Source organism: Tachysurus vachellii, chromosome 3 (genome assembly GCF_030014155.1).
Source record: "Tachysurus vachellii isolate PV-2020 chromosome 3, HZAU_Pvac_v1, whole genome shotgun sequence".
NCBI lineage: Eukaryota > Metazoa > Chordata > Actinopteri > Siluriformes > Bagridae > Tachysurus > Tachysurus vachellii.
In genome coordinates, this window is record NC_083462.1 from 22,486,131 (window position 1) to 22,509,074 (window position 22,944).

The following is a 22,944-nucleotide window of genomic DNA, read 5'->3' on the forward strand; positions in this document are numbered from 1 at the left end:
ACATATGCAACAAGATGTGATGTAAGCTCCTCACAGCTGCAGGGTCCCTGGTACCCTCATGAGCTCAGATAACTAAAAGTGTGTGGATCTGCATGTTCTTCTTGTTGGAATGGGTTTTCTCAGGTTCTTCCAGTCTCCTTTCAAGCTTGTACTGTAGGTAGATTGGCTACTCTAAATTGCCCTCGAATAGGCTTCACATCCAAGACATTTTTGTTCTGACTGATTTAAAGCAGACAGAAACTCACATGAGCCTCCACAAAATTATCATCGCTCTAAACCCTGCTTTTAATCCTGGGTAGAGGAACATTTCACACTTAGGCTTTAGAAGCAGGATAAGCATGACTTTTTTATCCAGGGTTATGAAATGAAGGGTCGGAGGCACTTTTGAAGTGTTAACCTCAAACGTGATCAGTGAAAAACAATGTGGTGTTGATGCGTAGCAACAGACACACAATCAGAAATGTGCTTCATATCATCTGTGCAAGGCTTCTTTTGGCCTTCCATCTTTATAAAAAACACCACTAATGCTTAATGAAAATTAATCTTTAGGAACTGAAAAATAAACTCTCTTAAAACAGTGGAGACTTTTTTTTCACAGTTTTCTTGTAGCTGATTAATGTGTTGTTTTTGAAAACACTGATGATTCAGCTTTGACTGTGTGACTAGCACACACCAGTTTAGTCTATACTTTAGTCTATAAAGTCTATAGTCAGTTTAGTCTATACTTTCTTATTTGATAATGTTTGCAGTTTAATTTCACTTTATTTTCTTATTTAACCAGCTTCCAGAGGAGCCTGAAAATGATACACAACATACTGGAATCTGGAGAGAGAAAGTGGACTGTGAAAGGAGATTTTGGATAAGTCCCTGAAGGACTTGTTCACTGTCTTTACACTAGTAAAATTCATTTGCATTATATTTGCATTATAAATTATGACTTCCTTGTTGCCTTTAGCTGTATATTTTACACATTTTTCCAGGCCGTGTGAGAAACTATTTCCCCTTATTATTTTTCTACTTCTACTGAAAATGTAAAATGGGTCACACTGACCTGAGCAGATCTTTAGTGACTTACTCATAGCATTGCTGGCATTTGAAACATGCTGATTGACCTGTATGCATTGGCCCAAAATATTTCCCTATGTTCTTTTTTAGACTGGGGTATGAATAAAAAAAGGTAATTAGCCTTTAGGCATAGCGAAGAAACATTCCCAAAAAGCTTTCTGCTTCACTGATCAGGAAAATAAGACCAGAAAAGTTCATATTCTTAAAACACATCACAGCATGTCTGTAGTTTTAGATTGGGAAGAACAATGAAATGCTAATCACCAACAAAGACAGTTTGATTTAATCAGGATTTTGTCAAAATATAATGTGGGATAAAAGAAAGACTCCACCAACATCACCATCATCATCATCATCATCATCATTGTGATAATCAAAACCAACACTGTCATAACAATAATCATCACCACCATCACCACAACAATTATCATCATCATCATCATCATCATCATCATGAAAACTGAACCAGATTGTTCATTGTAAGCTTAAAAAGATTTATATTAACTTCAGAAAATTTGAACTAATTTGAACTTTTCTTTTGACAATTCATTGTATTTTGGTTCAACAACTGCTTCAGAACCATCATGGTCACCACAAACAATTCCTCCCCAGACCTCCAGCTGGCACATCATTTTTGGTTATTTCTTCTTTTGTTGTCCACTGATTGTGTGCACCTTTATTGTGTCACCTATGTAGGTTCTACATTTTCCCTCCATAGTGTTGGATCGTTGTGTGATCTATAATTATTTATTTGCATCGTGAGGTTTCGTTTTCATATTGTATTTTCTTTTCTTTGCATCACCTCACATTAGTCTTGTTTCTAGTTTTGGTTTCCATCTCCAGTCTGGCTTTGTTTTTTTTTTTAGTTGTTTTATCACAAAGGATATTCTGCACTTGCATCTGTCTCCCTGAACACCGTGACAGAACCTGTGACACTAATCAGTTTTTAGCAATCTAGCAGTAATTGATATAAATAACAAGCTAATTAATTTTAATATGGAACAGTAATTGTAACATGTGGGGCATTAATTTGTTTAACTCCAGGGTGAAAAATGACCAGGCATACAATTAATAAATGAAGTTTAATTAAAAATAAATTCCAACAAAAAACTTGTGATCAGAAACTATCAGAAATGGTGGGTGGCTGGTGTTTTCCACTGCCTCATGTGTCATTAGGAGAATCCTCAATCATTTGTGCAGTATATTCTCATCACTGAGAAGAATATTATGTGTATTTAGTGAAGCCGAGGAAACGCATGTTTTCCTAACAGCCAATACGCAGCAATGAAGTTCGGTAAGCTCCACCCCTTCTTATCAGGCAGCGTACTGTAGATGATGCCATTTTAATAGCAAGTAGCCATGACATTTGGTGAATCTGTAATTGCTATTCATCGCCTTTTCTGTGTGGAAAGGCCAGGCGTTTTCCTTTTCATCACAGACCCTGTTGTTATGAACGCTTCAACCTACCTGGGAATCGGGAAAGTTTTTGTGACGCCCCACATTGAAATTTTCAGAAAACAGTTTCTGATTTACTTTTTTCCACATAATTTTCAACAACAAACAACCCGATGCTTATGAATCTCCGGTTGCCATGACTACCGGCTATTGAAATTGCATAATGGACGATGCCTGTTCACAAAGGGCGGAGCTTATCTGCCTTCCTTGTTACTGCGTATTTGCGTGTACGAAAAAATGCGTTTCCTTAGCCGCACCTTGTGGTATCTATCATGATTTAAAACCAAAACTCAAGTGTTTATAGAAGCATTACTAGCATTTCATGTCCTTTCCACTCTCTACAATATGAGTATTCATTATGAGAGTCTTTATTCTGTCATATTGTATGTATAATAAGATGGTGTCGGACAGAAGACCTACACTTGAGGGGCTGTCAATATAAGAACCAGGTGACACTTTAATATTTGTTGTAATCTACGCATGAAAGTGACACAGGAAGAAAATAAATAAAAAAGCATTCACAGGTTTTTAGACAGTGCTCCAGCTTTCTGAAACTTTTGCGGATACCTCGCAAGTAATAAGACCTCAGTGTAATTTCTATATACAGGAAAGAAAGTCCAGTACTATACTGTCATGGATGGCTTATTTTGTGCCTGAACATCAGGGGGCATTCTGGCAGGCTTTGTTTATATGTTTATAGTGTCATGTGCCTTTATTTGTTCATGTGTGTCTGCTCCGCCTTAACCCTTAACCTGTTCCCTCCTCCGCACACATGTTCCTCATGTTCCCTTGATTATTCTCCCATTTATATCTATTGTCTCCTGTAGATGTTTGTTCCATGGTTTTGTTTTCTCTTTTTGTTCTGTGTTTTCTGTCCGTACCGCATGTATTTTATAAAATCCCCTGTTTTGTTGCTATCCGCACATTTGGGTCTGATTTCGCTCCGTCAAGGCACAACTCATCGTTTTCTGACATACTGTGCACTTCACTTATTGTTAATGTAAAGGTAGCAAAAGGGTAGCATAAACTGGTGATGTAGCAGTTAGTGAAGTTTGAAAGGCAATTTGAATTAAAAATCCTTAGGACACACTACACCTGATTTAATTAGTTGACCTTGGCTTTTAAACTACTGAAGGTTTGACTTCTGCTTGTTTGGAATGAAAACTTGAACCCACACCGCTGTTCTATTGCAACAAAGGTAAGGCCAGAAACTTTAATTATTAGCATTGATAATTTGGATAATTTGTATACTTCATTTCTTACAAATAAAGTTGTGAAAAAAAACTCACAGACACTCTTTGTTTTGAAACAAAAAAAATCTCCATGTATTTCTCATGATTTACTGCATGGAAGCAAATGTTTATACCAACATCAGTGAATATTTAGTGGATGGCTTCACATATCAATAAGATCGAACCCTCAGCACTTACACAATAATCCAAAAAGTTCCACAATTACTTTGTCCATAGTCGGATGGGAAATCCTAGTCCTCAAGTACAACTACAAAGAAATGTCACTAACAGCATCTCGATCATTACTTAAGCAAATGTCTGTCTCTCCATCGGTTCAATTCCACAACACACATAAGCTCTGTACATATGTGTGTATGTGGGTGATTGATGAATAACATAATGATAATTTATCAAAAATATTTTGCGCCTTATATTCTTTTGATATAAAAAAAACCATTGATTTTAAAGAAAAAAGTTATTTACCGTTACAGAAAAGTGTACACACCAGGCTTTATTGTGCCTGCATTGAAAAACAATTTTCTATTCCTCATCACCTCAATTTACATGGATTCCATCTAGCAATCAGTTTCTAATAAACTTATAAAAACCCAATAAACGTATATGAATTACATAAGTATGTTTCACATAATGTTCCCAAACTTCCCTAAAACAAAACCTTCGCTTGAAAAAGGAGTGCAATAAAGATGCTCTGCTCTTTATCGCAATGTTCGGATCTGCATTTGGACACAACTATGGGAAAACCCAAAAGCATGACAAGCATTCTGTTACCCAGCACAAGCATTCAGCACAGAACAATTACCTGTATGAAGCACTCGACTGCACGGTGAGGACCAATTACCTGAGTTGCACGGCGTGACGAGTCACTTCGCTAGTCACTATTCATTTGCTGTGTGTGTAAAAAGATGCTGTGCACCAACAGCAAAACCTTGTAGCTGAGATCATATAAAACGGGCCTTTTAACGTGGAAAGAAAAAATCGGAGTAAGAAACTGGTGGATAAGAAGTAAATGAAATAAGTATGAAGAGGAAGCGTTCAAGAAGACGACAAATGTACTTCAAATCATTAATGATTCTGCCTTGAAAAGCTGCATCTAGTGTATGGCAACTAATCCTGCCTTTTTTCTACATAGTCACTGGCTATTCGACTTTCTTATTTATTCTCTTGACCTGTCTCCTGACCTGTCTATCACTGCAATCTTTTTTCAATATATGAATTTATAATTTTTTTCTAAAATTTACCTTATCCTCTACTAGGCAGTGTATTGACCATCAATTGTCTACATCATTTCCTGAGCCAAGTCTAGTCTTTGTGATCAATAGCACTTCTGCACGTGCGTCCAAGCACATCTCCCAGATTCGTTTTTCACAATTTGCCTTTTGATCAATTTATCACCCGTGTTGAACTCAAGGACATCTTAATTCACACATTGATTGGCTGACAGAGGAAGCCCGGCCTTCTGTAGCAATGACGTCACACGGTATTGACTTTAAGCATGTAGATAAAGTAGGTGGAAGGAGCTTGCATTTTAATGTGAAGGACACTTTAGTGTAGGTTTTAAATCCAAGCAGGAGAAACACAGTCAGTAGGACAAGCCACCTCCCACTTGCAGCAGTAGCCACACCCACCTGCAGGACTACCTATGGATCGCTCTGATCTGCAGAGACATCCTTCTGCTTTATGTTGGACACATAAATACACTAAATACAGAGACGTATACAGAGGCAGCATGTGGTGTTCTTTAAGAAATCAATACCAGACAGGAGTATTATGAAAATGAAAGTCTGTCATTCGTGTCATTTTACAGCTGTGAGTTTTTCGAAAAAAAGATGGTCAGGTAGAAATTATGGGCTTATTAATTGATTGCCTGCTGTGTCTATTTTTTCATGTTAAAATAAGGTATTGAATCCTTTTCTAAATTCATAAGCTCCTATAAAATCCTAGGAAATCCTCTCTCTGTAAATGTGTGTGTATGTGTGTGTGTGTGTGTGTGTGTGTGTGTGTGTGTGTGTGTGTAGGAGACATTGTTGGGACAGGTATTGGGATAGGTAAATCTGGCAATTACATCTGACATTTGTCAAGTGATGTCCCCTGGCATAAGCTGTAATACAATTTAAGGTGGTTATTGTGATAAATATATTATTGGTACATGCTCAGTAACTGCTTTCACTCAACCCATGGAAAAAAAGCCAGGCAGCTGATTATGGGTTGTAAACCACACAAGAGACAGTCTGTGATATCACGCTAAATTAATGTTTATTGCTCTTTATGGCCTGATATGTTACTGTGAGAGAAACAATGCTAGCAGTTTCTATAGCCTCCTTATTGTGGCGCAGTTTAATTAAGAATCAGTTTTTACACAGTAATTTATTTTGGTCTTTTCTTACAATGACACAGAAATGAAACAAGCCAAGACATGACTGTCATAATAAAGGAGGTGTGGCCTGTGTGTCTGTCAGTGCTAAATAAAGGAGGTGTGGCCTGTGTGTCTGTCAGTGCTAAATAAAGGAGGTGTGGCCTGTGTGTCTGTCAGTGCTAAATAAAGGAGGTGTGGCCTGTGTGTCTGTCAGTGCTAAATAAAGGAGGTGTGGCCTGTGTGTCTGTCAGTGCTAAATAAAGGAGGTGTGGCCTGTGTGTCTGTCAGTGCTAAATAAAGGAGGTGTGGCCTGTGTGTCTGTCAGTGCTAAATAAAGGAGGTGTGGCCTGTGTGTCTGTCAGTGCTAAATAAAGGAGGTGTGGCCTGTGTGTCTGTCAGTGCTAAATAAAGGAGGTGTGGCCTGTGTGTCTGTCAGTGCTAAATAAAGGAGGTGTGGCCTGTGTGTCTGTCAGTGCTAAATAAAGGAGGTGTGGCCTGTGTGTCTGTCAGTGCTAAATAAAGGAGGTGTGGCCTGTGTGTCTGTCAGTGCTAAATAAAGGAGGTGTGGCCTGTGTGTCTGTCAGTGCTAAATAAAGGAGGTGTGGCCTCTGTGTCTGTCAGTACTAAATAAAGGGTTGTGGCCTCTGTGTCTGTCAGTACTAAATAAAGGAGCTGTGGCCTCTGTGTCTGTCAGTACTAAATAAAGGGATGTGGCCTCTGTGTCTGTCAATATCAATGAAGGAGGTGTGTCCTGTGTGTCTGTCAGTACTAAATAAAGGAGGTGTGGCCTGTGTGTCTGTCAGTAACAATGAAGGAGGTGTGGCCTGTTTGACTGTCAGTAACAATGAAGGAGGTGTGGCCTGTTTGTCTGTCAGTAACAATGAAGGAGGTGTGGCCTGTTTGTCTGTCAGTAACAATGAAGGAGGTGTGGCCTCTGTGTCTGTCAGTACTAAATAAAAGATGCGTGGCCTCTGTGTCTGTCAGTACTAAATAAAGGGTTGTGGCCTGTGTGTCTGTCAGTACTAAATAAAGGGTTGTGGCCTCTGTGTCTGTCAATAACAATGAAGGAGGTGTGTCCTGTGTGTCTGCCAGTACTAAATAAATGAGATGTGGCCCGTGTGTCTGTCAGTAACAATGAAGAAACCCTGGTGTTAATAACAGTTTATAATCACACCCTCCAGTGTCACCCAAATGAAGATGAGTCTGGTTCCTCTCAAGGTTTCTTTCTCTTCCATCTTTGTTTTTCTTTGCCTCAGTCACCTCAGGCTTGCTCATTAGGGATAAATACAAGCAAATTTATATAATGTCCATTGTTAAAAGCACTATACAGATAAAGTTGAATTGAATGGAATTGAATATTAAGAAAAGAAAACAAGAGGAAATTCCACTTTTTGGAATAAAATTTTTATTATCCCATTATTAACATACAATTTACCATCATTTATGTGACAGCCATTTTTATCTAAAGCTACTGACTGGGATGAGGACGCAGAAATGGCAGTTTAAAGGTACTGGGAATTGACCTTTCAACCTTCCAATTAGCGGCTCAGAATCTTAACTGCTGAGTCACCAATGTCTTGAAGCCATTTTTCAATTTGACATTAAGTGCTTACCATATGCTGCAGAAAAGGGTTCGCTTTTGAGGTCTTTAAACCTTTAAATGAATGTGATGAAATTTTTATAGCAAATGTCTAAAACTCCCCACCTGCACACGTGGGTAACCTTGTTCTGAATGGGTTAATGATCTTTTCGGTCTCATCTTGAACACAATTATTTACCCATTCATTACTTACTATATAGCTACAAAAGTCAATGTACGTTGTGCATAATACTGATGTATGAAAGTATACTGTATCAGTGATTACAAGGACAAGCCTAACAGAAATGCTTTTCTGAACAGCTCTGGCCCTTATGGAATAATCCCAATACTTTTCATTACACAAAAGGTTTACAGCCCCTTAATATAAGCCACACTGTGAGTCTGTCATTCCTTCAGCATAACCGTAGTGGTGTTCATTATCCCAGGCATCGATCAAACGTGCCAATACGCTATTGACTGTACTGAAAGGCATTTTTTCAGTCATGGCTTTCTGCTCTAGATTCTATTTTAAGCAGTTAGAAATGGTGAAGTATGGAAAGCTGAGGAGAAAACTGAATGAAACTAATGGTCTAATATGGACGGGGAAATTAATAGGACCATATAGAAATTGTGTGTGCGTGTGTATGTGTGTGTGTGTTTGTGAAAGAGAGAGGGAGAGAGAGAGAGAGAGAGAGAGAGAGAGAGAGAGAGAGAGAGACCATGTTTTTTACTTTAATAGTAAAACGTTTAGTATTTAAATGCCTTTGACTTATAATGAGGTGGTAATGTTATACTGTCACACACAGCATTTAATACCGCTTTCATACTGCATGGAGCAGAAAAGATGAAGGTGAAAAAAGATAAAATCACAGAGACAACGATTTCATACCCTTCCTAAATCATTAGTTTGACTCCATGCACCATTAGATTTTAGTTTTTATATAAGCTTTTCTATATACAGTTCGAGTGAATTTAACCTTTGTGTGCCGTTTAGGTCAAATGGATCCCATTGTGTATTATTACTAATAGTGTTCTGCATTTGTTGTAAATTATCTGCATTTGCGTGTTTGGGAGCTGTTTTTCCTAGCCAGTGACTGCAATAATCTTTTGTTTCTCATGCTTCAATTTTTGTTCATCACCTGTTTTTTATAAAAAGTAATAAACATTTAAATGTGACACATTGTTAAATCTAGTAATTGCAAACATTAATCACAAATGCTATCTATGTTGTTTGAATTGAGATAAATACAACATGTGTAAAGGAGTAAATGAGTTTTAGGTTTGTTTTTTAATTTCTTTGGTGCTTTTTAAACCTCTTTTCTTAAAAACTGAAATAATTACTAGTTCGATTTGGCTGAACAGAACCAAAGGCTCCAAACAGTGAAAAAACACAAGGGTTAAATGCCTTTGACTAGTTATGAGGCTGTAATGTTATACTCTTATATACAACATTGGAATTTTAGCTTCATTACAATTTCATATCTCATAAAGCCCCCAAAAAATTAAGTGTTGTAAAAATCACAGAGGCAAAGTTCATAACGTTATCATAAAATATTTCACACTATTGCAAAATTGTCTCCATGCAGAAAAAGCTTTTTGTTTTTATGTAAGCTCTGCTATATACAGTTTGAAGTGAGTGAATTTAAAATGGCTTTCTATTCACCACATTTACATCATTTGGCAGATGCCCTTATCCAGAGAAACATATTATTTATTATTTATACAACTTAAGGGCCTTGCTTAGGGTCCCAGTAGTGGTAAGCGGTGACCCTGGGATTCGACTTCCGATCAGTAGTCCAGCCCCTTAACCACTAAGCTACCACTTCTCAGTGTAACGTACTGACATTATTGAACCTAAACCCAGCTTATTTAAGATTCAGTTACAAAAATTAGCAAAACATACTTAATTAGGTGTAATATCACTTTATCTTTTAAATATATTTACTCAGAAGATTCAAAATATTTATTCCTCTCCTATACTGAGCAACACAACACAGTCAAAAGTTACTGCTTAGCCTGAATATTGTACATAATCATATGTCATATAAATGAAAATGAAAATAGTATTTAAAATGTGATATACCTGAGAAGCCTGGTGTATGTGTGTGTTACTTGAGGCACTTTTTACACACACAAAGTAATTAAACACGTTCAATATGGCCCCCCCATATGACCCTGATTAGAACGAGTGGTCTGAGCGTAATATCCTGTCTGGCAGCCTCTATATCTGCACAGGGTCAATAAACTGTGTGTGTGTGTGTGTGTGTGTGTGTGTGTGTGTGTGCGTGTGTGTGTGTGTGCGTGCGCGCGTGTGTGTGTGTAGGGGGAGTGAGAAAGAGGAAGTGCTCACAGGGAGCCCATTAAAGACAATGGCTGCTTAGAGCTACACTGTGTGTGGAAGGTTAGAGAGAAATTTGTGACTACACTAAGATGGATTGATTTCAGAAATATGCCAAATGTATCAGGTGTTTAATCTTCCTAATGCCGTTAAAAGCAACAGTTTGGCAGAAAAGAAAATATACAAAATGTCCTCGTTTTAACCTAAATCTGCTCGATTAGCCAGTCAGAGTAAGAGCAAGATGTAGTTTGAGCAAGATGAAGCCTCAAAGGCCTCAGAGGCCTCTTTATTCCACTAACACTATTTGTACATTTACACACACATCTAAATAATAAATTAAATCCCCTATTAGTTAAATATATTGGTGAGTATTTGATGAGTGCAGTTTGAACAATGTTAAATGTCTAAGCTTGTTTCACCGCTAGCAATAATTGTATTCTAGCAACAAACTATACAACGGGAACAGGAGCCCAGTTTGAACAATGCTAATTTTGTTTCTTGTTTACTGATAGCTACATTAACCTTCTATCAACAAGCTACACAAATGTAACAAGAGCCTGAATTGAACAAAGCTAAATTTATTATCTTGTTTACTGTTAGCTACGTTAGTATTCTAGCAACACGCTAGACAATTGTAGCAAGAGTCCAGTTTAAACAATGATAAATGTTTGTTATACTTCTAGTTACTTTAAGCTGCTAACAACAAACTGCCCAATTTGAACAAGAAGACTGACAACATTTTGAAAAAGGAGGAAATTCTGGATATTTTAGCATTGCATGTGTTTGTGCTTACTTCTTGAATATAACCTTTGCTTTTTCCTTTTTTTTTTTTTTTTTTTAAAGAACACCCATACTATTCAGCACTGGTGGTTTTGCCTCAGTCTCAATGTGGTACGTGACATTTAACTTTGTAATGTCAGCGAGTCTGAGGCGGTATGATACAAGTCTAGCACAGCTTTCTAAACGTATAATAATAACTTATTCCAGAGACTCATTTTATGGTCAGGAGTTAAGGCAAACAACTGGCAGATTGCTCACACCACATACAGACACATTTATTATGTAACATTTAATGTGAGAACATGATGTTAGTTGATGTACTACTAAATATAGTGTATAACTTTAGCTACATTTTAATAGGGTCTTTGATTGAAGATCTGGACTTAGTGCAATGTAGCATCATCTTAAATGTTACACACTTTCGAATTCATTTTCATATAGAAAGCCTTGAAAATGTCTCCTGCTGTAAGAAGAAGCTATGTTTCATCTTAGCTAGGGACCGGAGAGGGCCATTTGCTGTAGCCTGAATGAGCCTAAAAGTAATTGCAGTGTGATTTTATTAATTAAATCCCTACCATGCTGCCTAGATTCTGCATACAAGTGTACTCTGAAAGCAGATTATCAATGACTATAGAGGTCGCATGGCTGCGATGTTGATTGAATTTCCATCAACTTCCTTCAACTCAATCACAGCAGTTAAATACAGAACTAATTCTGCAAAGTGTTTTAATCCTGCGCTCACCATCTGATTGTTCCATGATTGAAAATGACATCTACTTTTAGTTGCTCCACTGTGTAGAAATAGATTTTTACTGCATATTACACCAACTAATGCATAATTAATACATGTAGGGTTGTGTTTGTAGGACTGTGACTGCCATAAGATCACAGGAAATTACATCACTGTGTCTCAGGTCCAGACACCTCACTCTAGTAACTTCCTCAGAAGGAATATATCTTTCCTTTTAGTTCTATGGTAATTACACAGTAACTCATAGTAGTTTGTGAATAACATCAATGGATTATTTAATCGTAAGCTAAAGTGGTCATAAAAAAATGGCAAGGATTCCTAGATGTTCTTATATACTACTCAAATGGAACTTAACAGTCCCATTTTCAGTGTTCTGTATAGAATAAAACACAACATGAAATTGGGATGTGGCCCTTTTCGAAGTTACTCTTTCCACCTTTAAGCATCTTAGATTGTTTTCCAATAACAGAAATGCAGTGTTTAATTCCTCTTATACCACAGCAATCTTTTACTACTAAGATTACTAAGGGAAAAATCTAGAATTAATTGCTACAGCATACTTTTGTCTATTTATAATAAAACAAACGTTAAATGTCTGTCTGTAAGCTTACTTTATAACAGAAATCATACTGGCTGCTACAAGTGTTTCAGTGTCTTTGGATACATTACTCATTTTAATGTTGTTATATTAATCATCTATAACGTCATCATTCATTCGTCTTCTCAAATTAAAGGGCACATGTTGTACAGTTTTTAACTGAGTTCTAAAGAACAACCAGACAATTCAGATTAATCAGATGTTTTAGAATCTGTAAGAAATCAGTGTTTTTCAGGACAACAGCCCAAATGATCCCATAAACAGTACCTGCCTTCTAAAGCACAATCTCTATCCTTTAGTATGTCCTACAAGTGTCAAGTTGATGAACCACCATAGAGATGAATTACCGTAGAACAATTTGCTCTGTGTCAGTCCCTAATGTCCTTGTTTCACTACTCCGAGCTGTTTTGTAGATGCAAAGCACTTGACTTGGCTTGTAACTCACTCACTGACTCACTTTTATTCTTAAGTACAACTGATGTATTCCTTGAGTGCTCTGTTTGTTCAGACTGTATTTGCTTGGATATGCACATTGGATGTTACAGTAAAGTTGCAGTAATGTGGAGATGCAGGTGGCGTAGTGCAGGGTAGGGAAAAGTTAGCTAGTTACCCAAGAACCAATAAAATTTCCCTAATGGTTGTATTAAGGCAGATTGGATGGGATGCTGGCACTGCAGTAAGCTTTCCCTCAGGAATAGAGTGGTGGCTTAAACGGTTCAGGCTATGGGTTGTTGATTGGACGGTTGGGGTTCAAGTCCCAGCACTTCCAAATTGCTACTGTTGGGCCTTTAACCCTCTCTGCTGCATCATGTCTGACACTGTAATCCGAGTCCAACTTCTTAAGCTTGGATATATATACAAAAGTATTTTACTTTGCAGTAATATGAGACAAATACAAGCTTCTTCTTCTTCTTTCCTTCCTCACAGGGCCAGCATTCTGGTTTCGACCCTGAACTTTTGTTACTCTAACGCTCATCAACTTTCAAATGTTCTCTTTGTCTCTGTTGTATCTTATGGTTTTCTGATATATTTTCACCTTCCAAAAACATACCAGTAAGTGACTCAGGTAGTCTCCAATCTGGGTTCTGAACAAACAGTATTTGTTGCAGAAAATGCCAGAAACAGATAAGGATTGCATAAGGCCATGTATACTGGCCTGTCCTGATCTTCTTTCATGATTGTTTTCCTTCGTGTCATAATTACCACAAAATTCTGACTTCAACTGTAACTCCTCTCCACAGGAAGAGCTCTTACAAAAAGTTTTTTTATTTTATCTCTAGGAATATTCACCCTCAGAATTTTCCTTTGTTTGATTTTTTTTTATATTTGTTACAAGGTAACTGTGATCAGAACAACATGTACAGACCGATGTAAACAACGGACAAACCTCGTTAGCACAGAGACTTGAAAACACTGCTGCCATCGTTACACGCTGTTTGTGTGGCCACTGAAACCTTTGTTGTGCTCCTTTTCCCAGCATGGTTAGACTGAACAGTCTACATATCTTCAATGTATTTATTTCTGTAAAGCTATTGGACTGTAATTATTAAACTTCAGCTGTCTGGTGTTGGCCAGACTGGCTTCTCTTAACAATACAAAAAATGACATTATTAGATGGCACATTATGCATTAGAAAATATCCTAAATCTAGGTACATTTATTTTGTATTTCCTATTTTAAGATTCCAGTAAATCTAGCCACAGGGGGTTGCAAGCCAGTGACTTATGCGCCCGTCCCAAGCCTGGATAAATAGAGAGGGTTGCGTCCGGAAGGGCATCCGGTGTAAATCGTGCCAAAGTTAAACATGCGAATCATCAGTTAAATATCAAAGGAAAGTTGTATAAGACAGTAGTGACAGCAGCTATGCTGCATGGGTTCAAGACTTTAGCAGTGAGGAAAAGACATGAGATGGAGGTACAGTAGCAGAGATGAGGAAGTTGAGGTTTTCTTTAGGAGTGACGAGGATGGACAGAATTAGGAACGAGCACATCAGAGTAGAAATTAGTAGAAATGTCTAGAAATAAGTTTAATAAATCATACATTTTGTTCATTCTAAGATGATTCTAATAAGAAATACTAGATAAATCTGACTATATTTGCCATTTGTGATTGCTAAGATGTCATTATTTGCAGTTTCGCAGAAGATTTTCCTTGCCAGTGTTGTCCCTTGTTTGCTCATTAGGCACTGAGATCCAGATTTTTGTATATCTACTTTTTTGCGACAATGCTGCGACTTTGTTCTGAGTAAAAAAAAAAAAAAGAAACCCTTGTGCTTAATTAGAAGCCAGAGCAATTCTCACTGAAAGTGTTTCTGTAGCATTTCTAGTTCGTATCCATCAAATCTCACGCTTGCATTTGAATCAGATTAATTGTACACCAGCTTTTCAAACCATCCCATGACCACAGATTGGTGGATGTTTTGGAAAATTTGAAAATTTCGTTGCGATGACTTACATCACCCATGTTGCATCCTCGCTGGGCCCATTAGAAGAGAAAAGAAAGTTAATCAAACAGTGCAGTCCCACAAGCTAATTAAATAGGTCTTCATTACAACAGCTGCAACCGGCATAAAACCTTACTTCATAATAATAATTCCTCAATATAATCATGGTATTTTTATGAAAGTAAATTCATGATATAGTAATGTAATCATACTGCCTTTTGTAATGAAAAAATCCCTGCTTGTAGGATAAGAACGCTTGCTCAGTACCAGGTCAATTTATAGACGTCTGAATGTGAGTTTTATCACATAGGAGACTTTTTATTACATCTCACCCCTGAGGAACTCGCAACTGAACAGGGCTAAACTCGTCTTTTTGTTTCATTTTTAGCCATGAGTTAGTCTATAAAAATATACTTAAGAATCCAACATTGTAGAAAAAAGCACTGAGTGTGTCCCCAGTGCTGGTTGGTGACTACACTGTTTCATTTATACAGTATCTATTTCTAAAGCAAGCCACTTATAAGACTGTAACAGTAGGGCAGTCATGTATATAACAGATCCGTTTCCCCCTACAAGTGTCACTGTGATAAAACATATTTGAACTGAACTGTAATTCTTCAGCATCAGATCCATGTTACAAAACGTTCGCATTTTCTGTCTGAAATCCTTCACATTTGATAAACCAGAGAAAAATAGGAGCTTGGTAAAGGATAGAGAAATAGATCTTGTGAAAAACCCATCACTAGACACATTAAAGATAAGATCATGGTTATATTTTCTATCCCGGTTGTGAAGTAGAAGCTTAAAGAGCAAATTTGTGTGCAGTTTATTCCGTCTCAATTTGAGCAAGAAAATTACATAATATCGCCTTAGGAACATTATGCATTGTTTTATAGGCAAAGCAGTCATTTTATTAGCATAATGTTTTCATAAATAAATGAATTCCACAGCTTGAGAGCAAACTAGTAAGGCTCTCAGTAGAATGTTTAGGCAGTTGCTACGAGTAGAGATATTTCCTTAGGGTTAGCTTCATCCTTATTTCTGATTTTCACATCTTTTTTTATTGGCAAGAATGAAGTAAACTGGTGTAAAGCTAGAAAAGTAACAAGGACAAAAGTTGTGGTAATAACTACTGTAACTATAGCGCTTTTTAGGGGGCATCTTTCACCTTTCCTTACGCACCAATCCACTACTGAGGATTAGACAGTATTAGATTATACAATCAAATGTTGCCTAAACTTTATTGAAAATTATTTAAAAAATAGTGATACCAAATTATATTATTATACATATATTAGCTAATGCAATATAAAAGTGAACATCGTGTTCTAACACCAGCAGAATTTATGAAGATTTTACAATAGGTTACGCTTAAATTTACCAACTTTCATTCGCTAGGTCACTTAGACTATGATTATATGCATTATTTTAATACACCAGACACACAAGCCTTGTTATGGGTAAAGGTGAAAGCTTATGAAAGCTTGATCCAAGGTTAGCCCCCTGAACACATATATTTCTATTTAAATACAAAGGAGAGAAATTCTGGGTACATTGAATAGTCATCAATCATTCAGACTTTGTACTCCACATATATTATAGCCCACAAGAGGACCATTTAGATTCCCTGGGGCTTTCGTGCCTTTGACATTTTCCATAACTTAAAAAATAAATAAAAGCTAGTAGAGAGTTGGATTTGTTACTGCGACAATGTTGCTAGTGTGAAAATGGTTATTAGTGATAGAAATGCAGCAATCGACACTAAGAGTATTCCCAAGACATGACATTTTAACGTCAGGTGTAGTGTTGGAGCTGTAGTGGCTCTGATATCGGTGTTGTGCTGTGTTGAAGATAGTCGCTGTCTGTATGAGCCGAACACAACCCACAAAGTTCCTTAGTATAGCTAGCGTATGAATACAGAAGGAAAGAAAAAGGGTGGAGAAGTACAATTTGATGATTTTTCTGCTCTAACACACCCTGACCACTCAATGACACAGGTTACCTGAATGAGGTCTGTTAGAAGAAGGGAGTCAGGGAATACTGTGCTACTGGTCCTTATACAGTATTTATAGGAACCCACAATCCTTTTAGCAATTGTAAGAAGAAGGTAATGTGCCATGCTTCGCGATCTCATCCCATCCCATCCTACATGCTCCCATCACAACCACTACCACCCTTCTTTTAAGCCGTGATAATAATAATAATAATAATAATAATAATAATAATAATAATAATAAATGCACTGTTATAAATCCAACAATCTGCATCATCATATCCTAATCTAACTGGAAACAGGAAATATCTTTATGTTTACTGCATCTTTAAAGTGCTGCTGTACAAATGCAATACAGATCAACTTATAGTGTCTGAACAATAAAAAAATATTTAAAAAAAAATAATTACATTAAAAAGAAAAGAAAAAGAACAGAAAAAAACTACTTTAGACTTTAAAATACAGAGAATTTCTACCCCGACACACGGTCAATCCAACCGACCACCGACAGCCTAATGCACGTGTCTCGTTAATGTTTTTTTTCTCTTACTCAGCTTTGGACAGCGACACATTATCAGCAAGCAAGGCGGTAGAAAAAGTGGCACGCGCTCACCGAGAGGAAGCTTCCGCTTTAATCCACACGCGCAAAAGAGATGATGATGATGATGGTGGTGGTGGTGGTGGTGGTGATGATGTTTCAGTCCGCAAGCGTCACTGAGCTTACAATCCGTTCAGTGTCGTGACGTCTTTACGTTCAGATCGTAAAAACGGAGTTTGGAAAAGATCCGATTTCTGTAACGGAGACAGAAAGCAAAACGCCGTCACGAGCCGGAGCTTCTGCTTAGTTGTGCGCACGCGACTCTGTGTGTGTCTCTCTCTCTCACTCTCTCTCTCTCTGTGTCTCTCTCTCTCTCTCTCTCTCTCTCTCTCTCTCTCTCTCTCTCTCTCTCTCTCTCTCTCTCTCTCCGTGTGTGTGTGTGTGTGTGTGTGTGTGTGTGTGTGTCTCTCTCTCTCTGTGTGTCTCTCTCTGTGTGTGTGGGTCTCTCTCTCTCTCTCTCTCTCTCTCTCTCTCTCTCTCTCTCTCTCTCTCTCTCTGTGTCTCTCTCTCTGTGTGTGGGGGTCTCTCTCTCTCTCTCTCTCTCTCTCTCTCTCTCTCTCTCTCTCTCTGTGTCTCTCTCTCTGTGTGTGGGGGTCTCTCTCTCTCTCTCTCTCTCTCTCTCTCTCTCTCTCTCTCTCTCTCTCTCTCTGTGTGTGTGTGTGGGTCTCTCTCTCTCTGTATCTCTCTCCCCCATCTCTCTCCACACACACACTCTCTCTCTCTCTCTCTCTCTCTCTCTCTCTCTCTCTCTCTCTCTCTCCACCCTCTCTCTCTCTCTCTGTGAGAGCACGTGTGCGTGTGTGTGTCTCTCCCCATTCTCTCTTTTCTTTCTCTCGGTCCTATTCCCTGTCTCTCTTCCTGCTGCTCTCAGTACTCATCTCCCTCTCTCTCTTCTCCTTTTCTTTTCACCCCTAATATCTTTGCTGATTCTGTCTTTCCCTCAATTTCTCCCTTTTGGTGTCTGTCTTTCAGCTTCAGTGTGCTTTAGCCTATATATGTATACAGTATATGCAAGTTTTGAAAAGTTCAAAGAATTAAAATATTAAAAGATCAATGAGGAGCCCTTGAGGTTATTTTTCCTTCCTTCTAAGCATGTGTATAGCGTATGGTTATGTATAACGACATGCGTTTGTCAAGAAGAATAAAATGCACTAAATTACTAAGTCAGTAAGTTTGGGTGTTTATGAGAAATAAATAAAAATTCTCATAGGAAAATTAGTTAAAGACAAGGATGTGTGGTGTGATGATGTCAGCTTATTTATTGCTTATTATATTACTCTTGCACTGCAGCTATATGCTTAAAGACTGACAAAACTAAAAACAGATTATTTAAATACAGATACTATTTTTATTTCAATAATTTTATTGATTTTACCCCGATTCGTTGGCTGAACAACCATAAATTATAAAACCATACTTATAAAAATAAATAAACAAAACACAAATAACAAAGTAATTTTAACTTTCCAACCTCTACTTAGCATATATAGTGTCTGTAACATAAATATATAAGTTACAAGGTGAACCTAAGTATATGCATAAATATAAGGAAAAAACATAAATCACGTCAACTAGTATTAAAACTGCATCAAAACTAAGAAATTATAACATAATATTTTAAGTATATGACTGTGAGCCACGTGATATGCAAATCTGGAAAAAACTGGAGCAATTTTGTGACGCACATGTGAAGACAATGGAAAGAGGTAAGCTTAACTTTCTATAAACTAAGCAAAATATTTGATTTTGAGGTTTTGACATTAATAAACACTTGTTTGTAGTGTTAGGTGAAGATATTTTCTGAAACGCAAAGAGACGAAGACGCTGAAAAGAGGGAGGATTTGTCATTTTAACGTACATTTGTTTATTTGTGTTAATGCGTTTGTGGTCAAGAAAGAAACTTTTTTAAATTGAATTTCTGAATTGCTACGAATTTAGCTTCAACAATTAGAAACGTGTTACTTGAATACCTATGAAAGTCTAGTTTGTACAAGTAAGTTATTGTATGAAAGGAGGAACGAGTGTGCACGCGATTGTGTGACTTCTAAAAGCAGTGTGCCTCCATCGAATGAATGTTCTAGTGGTTAATTTGGTTAATTTCAGAGGAATATGACCATGCATCGCATTGGCACGTTTGAATTAAGATAATTCGGACGAAGCTGTTCCCGCCCTGGTCCGTGTAATATTAGGTCATTTTAGTATATACAATCTTTTACTGAAAAGGTCTGTGTTAGTAAGACACTGCAATGTCTTGCCTATTCATACTAAATATAAAACTGTTTTTTTTCTCCTTCTAGTTCGGAGCAAGAAAGTGTTGCAAAGCGGGCAGCATGAAGGAAGTGTCCTGTTGGAAGTGAACTTTCATTTGACAATTTGACACATGTGTTGTACATTCATGATGTGTGGTTTTAGGCTTCACCATTGCATTGCAGCTTGTTTCAAAAAATAAAGTGAAATGCTTTATTTTGTGTGATTTGCATGTGTAATTTATTTTAGTGAAGTGACATATGCTGACCCATACTAGGAATTTGTGCTCTGTGTTTAATCCATCCAAGCAGCAGTGCAGTATGCAGACCAATAGCTGATGATCTACAATAAATTAAAATTTTACATTGGTTCAACTCAATTAATTATCTTTTTTTTTTAACATAAATGAGCTTAAATTTTAAGTTAACTTAACTTGAAATTACTAGATTCTATCATGTTACATATATTTTAAATAAACAATGTTGAGTGTACCCAAAAATGTAAGTACATATAACAACGGTTTTCTTGTTAATTTTAAGTAATTTTTTTCCAAGTTGGGTTTACTTAAAAATTGTAATGCAAAAATGGTGCATATATATTTTAAGTAAATCCAACACATCATTTTTACCAGTGTATGTTATCATGCCATTCATTCACCAGCCTCACTTTTCAATCTGTTGAAGTTAATAACACAACAAAAAACCTGCAGGCTGCCATTGTAACAGACAACCAGCAACACTCTCCATCCTGTCCCTGTGTCAGAAAAGCTTTACCTCTGTCTGTTACACAGCACTGACACTGGATACTGCTTCCAAAACATGCAAAGTAAACGTCTTTTACAATACATAAAATATTACTATAGTACTATTATTTAGGAATAAAGTAAGAAAGCTAATACTCTCATTGGATATACAAACAGATATATTTTTATCATTACGATCCCCAATCTGTTTTGTTTCTAATGGGGAGTCCCTTATGCCTTGTTGCCAGTCTTGACCCCACGCCCTCAATTTGTTCCCTGGGCAGATACAGTAGATATAATCAGTGGTCACTGTATCAGGTTCACCTATGACCATATAGGTCATTTTATAAAATTCAATTATTGACTGCGAGCTGTTGATGTGCTGTTCATTGTTTCAGTTTCTTAGCCACTCTACTCCAAAAGAAAAGGATAATCAGCACTGACTAAATGTTACTGAGACCATTTTCTTACTTGCTTTCTCACATATAATCAACCTCTTTGTATATTCTCTCTCTTTCTGTCATGCTAACATGCTTTGTGGTCTGAAAGGACACGAATCGTGGACAACGTCAGGTTCATTTTTGAACCAGCTTGCTGACGATAATGGAATTTGGGTCAAATTCAAGTTATTTTAACAGTGTAAGATGATAGAACGGTTAATTATATACATAAATAAGTAAAAACAAAACCTTACGTTCATTACCTGTATTCTATAGCACTCACTTTTACCATGTTGCAAGTTTAGGAATCCTCTGTTGGGAACACGTGTATCAAAATGATCTCAGACTTTCCCAGTCATAATTACAGCTTAAGAGGTCATTCATGTGCAACTTCCAGGTGGGTAAGCTTGTCTAATATTAATAATCATTCTGATAACACATAAAGCCATCATTACACAAGAACACTTGGGCTTTACTGCAGGTAAATACTGCAAGCATTAGCATTTTTATGATATACTGTTTAGGAATATGTTCATGGTACATCTATTTACTCATTTTACCGAGTGGATGGGAAGCTCAGAAATGGAAAATTCAATTGAATTGAAAATATCTTGAGTATAGTCACATTATAATCACACTATACGATAATTAAATCTATTTTTAGACATGCTTTAAGCTTTAAAAATGTTTTACTGTCTTGGCAGATACTTTATAGAAATAAATATGAAGAAATAAGTTTAAGAATTTTATTTTATATCTGGTGTCTGGTGTAATCTCATAACAGGAACTAGTAGATTAATTTGACTGTGATCTGTAGATTAATATTTTTTTCTTGGTAAGGTGTTATTCTTTGCACTGCCACATTTAGAGGATTTAGTAGATATTGTTATACTTACAATGAAACAGGCTTATTGCAGATCAAGGTCTCGGGAATGGATGTCTATAAGCGTAGATAATAATGGTGCTGGATCTGACAATGCTGAGGTCCAAGAACACTGCATTTTTGGTTTTTTTTCTGATAATAATCTATCAGTGAAGTCGATAAGAATGATGGCATAGGGAAGATGAGTTAGAATTCTTTCTCTCTCTCTCTCTCTCTCTCTCTCTCTCTCTCTCTCTCTCTCTCTCTCTCTCTCTCTCCCTCTCTCTTGTGCTCTCTCATATACACACACACACACACATATATGTATATATATATATATATATATATATATATATATATATATATATATATATATATATATATATATATACATATATATATATATACATATATATATGTATATATATATATATGTATATATATATATATATATATATATATATATATATATATATATATATATATATATATATATATATATATATATATAAATATATATACACCGTACCGGTGTGGTCTTCTGCTGCTGTAGCCCATCCGCCTCAAGGTTTGACGTGTTGTGAGTTCAGAGATGCTCTTAAGCATACCTCGGTTGTAACGAATGGTTATTTGAGTTACTGTTGCCTTTCTATCAGCTCGAACCAGTCTGGCCATTCTCCTCTGACCTCTGGCATCAACAAGGCATTTGCGCCCACAGAACTGCTGCTCACTGGATATTTTCTCTTTTTCGGACCATTCTCTGTAAACCCTAGAGAGGGTTGTGCGTGAAAATTTCTGAAATACTCAGACCAGCCCGTCTGGCACCAACAACCATGCCACGTTCAAAGTCACTTAAATCACCTTTCTTCCCCATTCTGACGCTCGGTTTGAACTGCAGCAGATCGTCTTGACCATGTCTACATGCCTAAATGCATTGAGTTGCTGCCATGTGATTGGCTGATTAGAAATTTGCGTTAACGAGCAGTTGGACAGGTGTACCTAATATAGTGGCCGGTGAGTGTATACACACACACACACACACATATATATATAGATATATATATATATATATGTATACACACACACACACAGCAGCCGGACACCTGCCCCCTTCCCTTTCCTCCTTCTTTCTGTCCAGTATAATTTATGGGCAATTTGCTTATGCAGGCTGAAAGTGTTCCCTTCCAGTCCCTTGCTGGAGTGCCTGTAACTCACAGCTTTAGTAGAAATTGCAGAATCGCTGCATTGCATAATGCAAGTGAGTGACAGATTTTTTCCAAAGATGTGTAGATTTGTATTTTTCATGGGATAACAAGTTTTATGTGGCTACTTTGAACACCAGTTACATAATGTCCATTATATAATAATGTCCATTATATCAGTATAGGTACAGACAATGCTAACTATATCAATAGATATCAGTAGATGAAGTGATGCAGAAACAGCA

The 22,944-nt window shown here is 37.0% G+C and overlaps 1 protein-coding gene across 1 annotated transcript in view; it reads right to left on the minus strand.

Annotated features, from left to right (window-relative positions):
* Positions 1-17,435, minus strand: part of tmem121ab (transmembrane protein 121Ab) — a 70,308-nt gene extending 52,873 nt beyond the window's left edge. Inside the window, exon 1 of the mRNA XM_060864981.1 lies at positions 17,222-17,435. The gene's annotated coding sequence lies outside the window, so the exon portion shown is untranslated. The remainder of the gene's footprint in view (positions 1-17,221) is intronic.
* Positions 17,436-22,944: the final 5,509 nt, after the last annotated feature.